Here is a 6416-nt window from a genome sequence, read left to right as displayed (position 1 = left end):
TGCGGGCATAGGTAATCTCGGGGAGTGGACTCTCTATATTAGCTTGGAATGTAGGCAAAGGACTGAGAAAAAAGCTCATGGAACCAGCTTTCATCCACATTGTTTGTGAACATGACATTTTGTGTTTGTTTGAAGCCTGGATTAGTGAAGATGATGTGATAGAATTAACAGACTATACAGTGTACAAATATGTTAGAGACAAAGGGAGGGGTGGGGGAACTGTTATATTTATTAGAAATAAAATTATATCTGCATGTGAAATCCATATGAATATATTAGACTGCATTGTATTTATAAATGTATCATCCCCAAGTCCAGTAGACAACCCGCTTGCTATATTTGCATGTTATTTCCCCCCTTCCAACAGTGTTTTCTATGAGAGAAATGACATTAATTTGTTTTCTTGCCAAGAAGAAGAGATCAGTAAAGTTTCTAATTCACATACTATTATTACTGTTGGTGATCTTAATAGTCGTACATCTATTGAATATGATTTTGTGGCCTATGATAAACTAAAGGAAACAGCGGATGAGCTATTATCTAATATAATTGTTTATAACCCTGATAATTATCATGTTTTGAAATTGAGAAACAACATGGATAAAACTATAAATAGTTTTGGTAGAGAATTATTAAATATGTGTAAGGCAACTGGTTTAAGAATAATAAACGGAAGATATTTGTCTGACAAGAACGGTTCTTATACATTTAATAGTGTTAAAGGGTCAAGTTTAATCGATTATTCATTGATGCACTATGACCAATTTAATTTGATACAAAGTTTTGAATCTGGTCAGTTTAATGAGTTTTCAGACCACTCACCACTTTGTATCAAGCTGAACTTCAATCTGAATAGCTCGGACGTTAGTAGTATTAATCGTCATAGTGTTATACTCGAAACTAAAGTTGTTCAGAAATGGGATCATCATAGGTGTAGTGAACTAATAAATCAGTTGAGCATTTATCAGCCTGTTTTAATTGATAGTTGTACGCTAAATGACCGGTCGAAAACTTCAATAGATAATAGTGTTGACGAATTCTCCCGGACCCTTATGGAAATAATATCACCCTTCTGTATAAATAAAATAGAAAGTTCAACATATTATTTAAATAAAACTAGGTGTAATAAACTTAAAGTACGACCCTGGTTCAATGAAATTTGTACTTCCCATTATAAACTTTACAAAAATGCCTTGAGTAATTTTAATAAAAATAAATCTCTTGAAAATAGATTAGTTTTATCGTACACAAAATGTTCATATAAAAAATTACAAATTAAACTTAAACGCAGATATATGGCACGAAAAGGCAACCGTATTAATTTTCTACGGAAAGACAACCCAGCCATGTTTTATAAACTTTTCAAGAAGAGTAAGAACTTAATGGACCCTTCGGTTACTATAGATAACTTCTATGAACATTTTAGTAACTTGGCTTTAAATATAACACATAATATTGATCATGATGTAAACGAATTCTTATCTCAATATGATATTGATAATCAGACACTTTCTGAAAACGAAGTAAAGGATGACCTTGATGTTGGCCTTAATGGGCCAATTACTTATCACGAGATTTATAAAGCCATCAAGAACTTAAAAAAGAACAAATCTTGTGGAATTGATGGAATTATTAATGAAGTATTTATTTATTGTTCACAACAAATTGTACCCGTTTTAAACATTATATTCAATAATATTTTAGAATCTGGTTGTTTCCCAGCTACTTGGTGTATTGGTGTAATAGTGCCTGTTTTCAAAAAGGGCGATTCCAGTAACCCTGACAATTATAGAGGAATTACCCTTGTTAGCTGCTTGAGCAAATTATTCACTGGCATATTAAACAATAGATTATTAGAATATGACAAATCACATTGTAGTATTATTCATTCCCAGTTTGGTTTCAGAAAAGGTTTATCAACTACAGATGCTATTTTTATTCTAAATACGTTGATCAACCGAATTTTAAAACATAAAAAACGTCTTTATTGCTGTTTTGTTGACTATTCAAAAGCCTTTGACTTAATCACACGAGTAAATCTATGGTATAAACTAATTCAGGAAGGCATAAAAGGAAACATTTTAAAATTGATACGTTCTCTATATGATCAGGTAAAATCATGTGTTAAACTACATGGTGATTTGTCGAACTTTTTTAATTGTAATTCAGGTCTATTTCAAGGCGAAATTTTAAGTCCCATATTATTTTCATTTTACATTAATGATATTGAAAACCATTTGTACTCTGAAAATTGTCCATCTATTCCATTAGATACCATGAACCTTTTTCTTTTAATGTACGCGGACGACAAGGCGGTGTTCTCGGAAACGCCCGAGGGTTTACAACAGTTACTTGACTCATTATGTAAATATACTTGTAAATGGAACCTCACTGTAAATACGAAAAAAAAAAAATTGTTGTTTTTAGAAATGGGGGGGGGGGGGGAAATTATCAGAAAATGAAAAATGGTTTTATAATGGTAATGAATTAGAAATTGTTGACACTTTTAACTATTTAGGATTGATTTTAAACTATAATGGTAAATTTTTGAAAACCCAGAAACATGTAGCTGATCAGGGCAGGAAAGCTTTATTCTCTGTATTAAGAGTATGTAATGATAACTTTTTTAACATTGAAACTAAATTGTCAGTATTTGATACCTATGTCGGAAGCATTTTATCATATGGTGCAGAAATATGGGGATTTCATAAAGCCGCTAATGTGGAGAAAGTTCAATCAAATTTTTATAAGCGAATATTAGGAGTTAGACAAACAACTATGCACAGTATGATTTATTTTGAATTAGGTCGATTCCCCTTACATGTAATGAGAAAAATTAGAATTTTTAAATACTGGACAAAACTACTAAATACTGATAATAAGATTTTAAAATGTTGTTTACAGGACCAGGTATCTAATAAAAGTCAATGGATTACAAATATAAGGAATGAATTATTTCAAATAGGTCTAGGCTATTTTTGGGAAAATAGAGAATTCTGTAACTTATATTTCAAATCCATTAAGCATAGAATTTTAGATATTTTTAAACAATTATGTATAGAACATATTTGTAATTCATCAAAGGGTTTCTTTTATCAGCATTACATTTCAAATTTTAACTTGCAATATTATTTGTCCAAATCCATTCCATATAAATATGCTAATTGTATTTCAAAAATCCGTTTATCTGCCCATAACTTATTTATAGAAACCGGTAGATACAACAGTGTTGCTAAAAATAAAAGGTTTTGTAAATTTTGCGATAATGATGATGTTGAAGATGAGTACCATTTTGTATTAATATGTAAAAAATATCAAGATATTCATTTCAATTATATTAAGCCATATTATAGAATTAATCCAAGTGTATATAAATTTATTCAACTTCTGACTGTACATAATATTAAGGAATTGACAAACCTAGGAAAATATCTATCAATAGCTTTTGAATTGAGAAATAAATCTCTCCAAAATCTAACGATATAAATTGACATCTTAAATACTTGTAAAAAAAATGAAATTGTCTACTCTCCCGAAAATAACAACCTTGTAAATAATTTCACATTTGCATGTATATATGTTCTGTATATATTGTACTGTATCTGATGGGTAGTTAGCCCAAGGAATAAAGAACTGAACTGAACTGAACAGTAGAAATCAATTATCAGTCCTGATTGAATTTAAGATTGTAATTGGCAATTTCACTATTGATATCATCGTAACTAATCAGGCTAAATTAAATACATCAACTGAGTTAAGAAATTAAATTATTCAGTAAATTGTAATATACATGTATTTTGAAAAAGTTTAACATGTACGTAATGGTTTAATAACTACTTAATTACACAAGGCCACCCTTTGGTAGGTATAACATACATATACATGGGCTATTGGATCAAACGCTTGGAGAGTAAATTCGTGACACTACTTGACCTGCAACATTGTTTTGAATGTTCCGTTGATTTTAAATCTTTACAGCCATAAAGAACACAACACAACAGAAAGGGGGGGGGGGGGTAACCGTGTCGTCATTTCAGTAGGTAACGTCTTTTATTCATGTCTATTTCAGCTTTCAACGTAGGTTTCATTACACTAGCCCTGTACGTCCAGGAACCGTCCTATTGAATCCTTGTCGAAAAAGAATCGGCCCCAGTCAATTTTAATGGGCAACTATTACTGCTAAACGGCCGTGTGTCAGTCTATGTGAGCGCCTGAACAATGTAAAAAAACATTTTAGTGAGAAAATAAGACCTTGCTAACCTTGTGTACAACACAACATGCTGTTAAAAATACGTCCCCTTCCGCTAAACGGCTTGGCAGGCTCCATTAAAATCTAAATATAGGGTAACGCACAAATTTACGTAACTCGGCCATATAAGACGAAACGAAATTTAGGTAAGCAGGTGATACAAAATTGGAATTTTTGAAAAAAATTCGGTTGTAATTCAGCTAGGCAAAGCAATAAATGACTGAAGATTCTCAACTTTTCAAAGATTCCAATTTTTTCCCCCAGCTTTCGTCAATTCCATTTCGTCATATATGACCGAGTTACGTGAATCTTTACAACCATAAAGAACACAACATTTCACACTCATCTGATACAAAAACAGAAGGCGGACCGTGACGTCATTTCGGTAGGTAATTCTCTTATTCATGTCTGATTCTCAACTTTTCAAAGATTCCAATTTTTTCCCCCAGCTTTCGTCAATTCCATTTCGTCATATATGACCGAGTTACGTGAATCTTTACAACCATAAAGAACACAACATTTCACACTCATCTGATACAAAAACAGAAGGCGGACCGTGACGTCATTTCGGTAGGTAATTCTCTTATTCATGTCTGATAACTTCCACCTCGAAACCTGGTAGTAAATGTAAATTCAAACACTCTTCTTGTCAGTTTACTAGTTTATTGAAGTACTAGCTCCCGTATAAGTCGGTAAATAATTGCGCATGCCTACCATTAGATCGCCGGCGTGGTGTATTGGGTATATTTTTTAAATAACAATAACCACGCCTCGGAAATACCTCATTGGCTATTTTTTTTAAATAAAGGTTTTGATGAATGACAATTTGGCTTCGTTGAAACTTGCGTATGCCGACCTTTAGGTCGTCACCTCCATCTTCAGCTGACATGGGTGCAGCTATATTGAATAGTCAATGGATTGGGTCATTTGCAAATTCCATTCAATCTACATCCAAGGGTCGCCCTCCCTAGCTAAAGCTGGATGCAAGTGGATATTCAAATACTCTCCTTGACTTTCTTCAATAATTAGCTCCCGTAGAAGCCGGCAAAAATTGCGCATGCCGACCATAAGGTCGTCAGCGCGGGGTATTGGGTATAGTTTTCAACTAGCAATAACCACGCCTCGGAAATTCCTCATGGGCTATGGTACCGCCACTGCGCAAAGCTAATGATTATTGCGCCGAAGATTGAAGACATTCAATAGACGCGTATAATCAAATCTGATTAACTTAGATTGTTATTGTACAGTTTCACTATCAATATCAACGTAACTAATCAGGTTAAATTAAAGATATCCAATGGGTTAAGAAAAGGGATTATATTGTAAATTGTGGTATATTTGAACACAGTTTTACATATGTAATAAGTAACGTATTTAAATAAACATTTAATTAAAACGATTATCCGTTTTTCATAATGGTTATCTCCCTTGATAATGTAGGTATAACGTATTTCTGCATGGTACATTAGATTAAACATTAATTTTCTCGTGACCAGATAACATGGCGGAGATAACCCAACAATTCAAGATGAATACATACCACAATTATAATGCCCGTTGTCTTTAATATTATTTCTGATTTCTTGTACCGGCTTAAACTTTCCCCAAAATTTACTTTGTGTTGAAGGCTTTCCTGACTTTCCACCACAGACAGGGCAACAATCGGCCTTGTCTTTGCACCAAAGTTAGTATAAGGTTGACCAGTGAAATTCTGAGGTATACTTCCAACCAATCTACATTCAACGGTCACCCTCCTCCAGCAAAAGCCGGAATTAAGTGTACATTCAAACACTCTCCAGCTTACTTGTTTAATTTTAATTTTTAGCCTCTGTAGAAGCCGGCAAAAACTGCGCTTGCCGGCCATAAGGTCGTCAGCGCGGGGTATTGGGTATAGTTTTCAACTGGCAATAACCACGCCTCGGAAATTCTTTTTTTTTCTTTTTTTATAAAGAGTTTATTCACTCACTAAAAATATTATACATCCTATCAAAAATCCCATCATCTATGTCAAATATAAGGAAGGGTATCGCTGCCAAAATTAAACGCTCTGCGACAATGTCGTTTTCATAAATTATATGTAAAATGTACAAAGTCCTAATACCGATAATGCCAAAGTCAAAATAACTCTTAAGGCAAGAGTTAAATTTAAAACGTCAAATATCAAGTG

The 6416-nt window shown here is 33.1% G+C and overlaps 1 non-coding gene across 1 annotated transcript; it reads right to left on the bottom strand.

The window, feature by feature from the left end:
• Positions 1–5278: 5278 nt before the first annotated feature.
• Positions 5279–5415, bottom strand: LOC126831185 (U4 spliceosomal RNA). The gene has a single exon (XR_007684163.1). It is a non-coding gene; the product is annotated as a U4 spliceosomal RNA (small nuclear RNA).
• Positions 5416–6416: the final 1001 nt, after the last annotated feature.

Source organism: Patella vulgata, chromosome 8 (assembly GCF_932274485.2).
Source record: "Patella vulgata chromosome 8, xgPatVulg1.2, whole genome shotgun sequence".
NCBI lineage: Eukaryota > Metazoa > Mollusca > Gastropoda > Patellidae > Patella > Patella vulgata.
The sequence above is the reverse complement of the archived record's forward strand: the minus strand, read 5'-3'. Positions and strand labels throughout refer to the sequence as shown.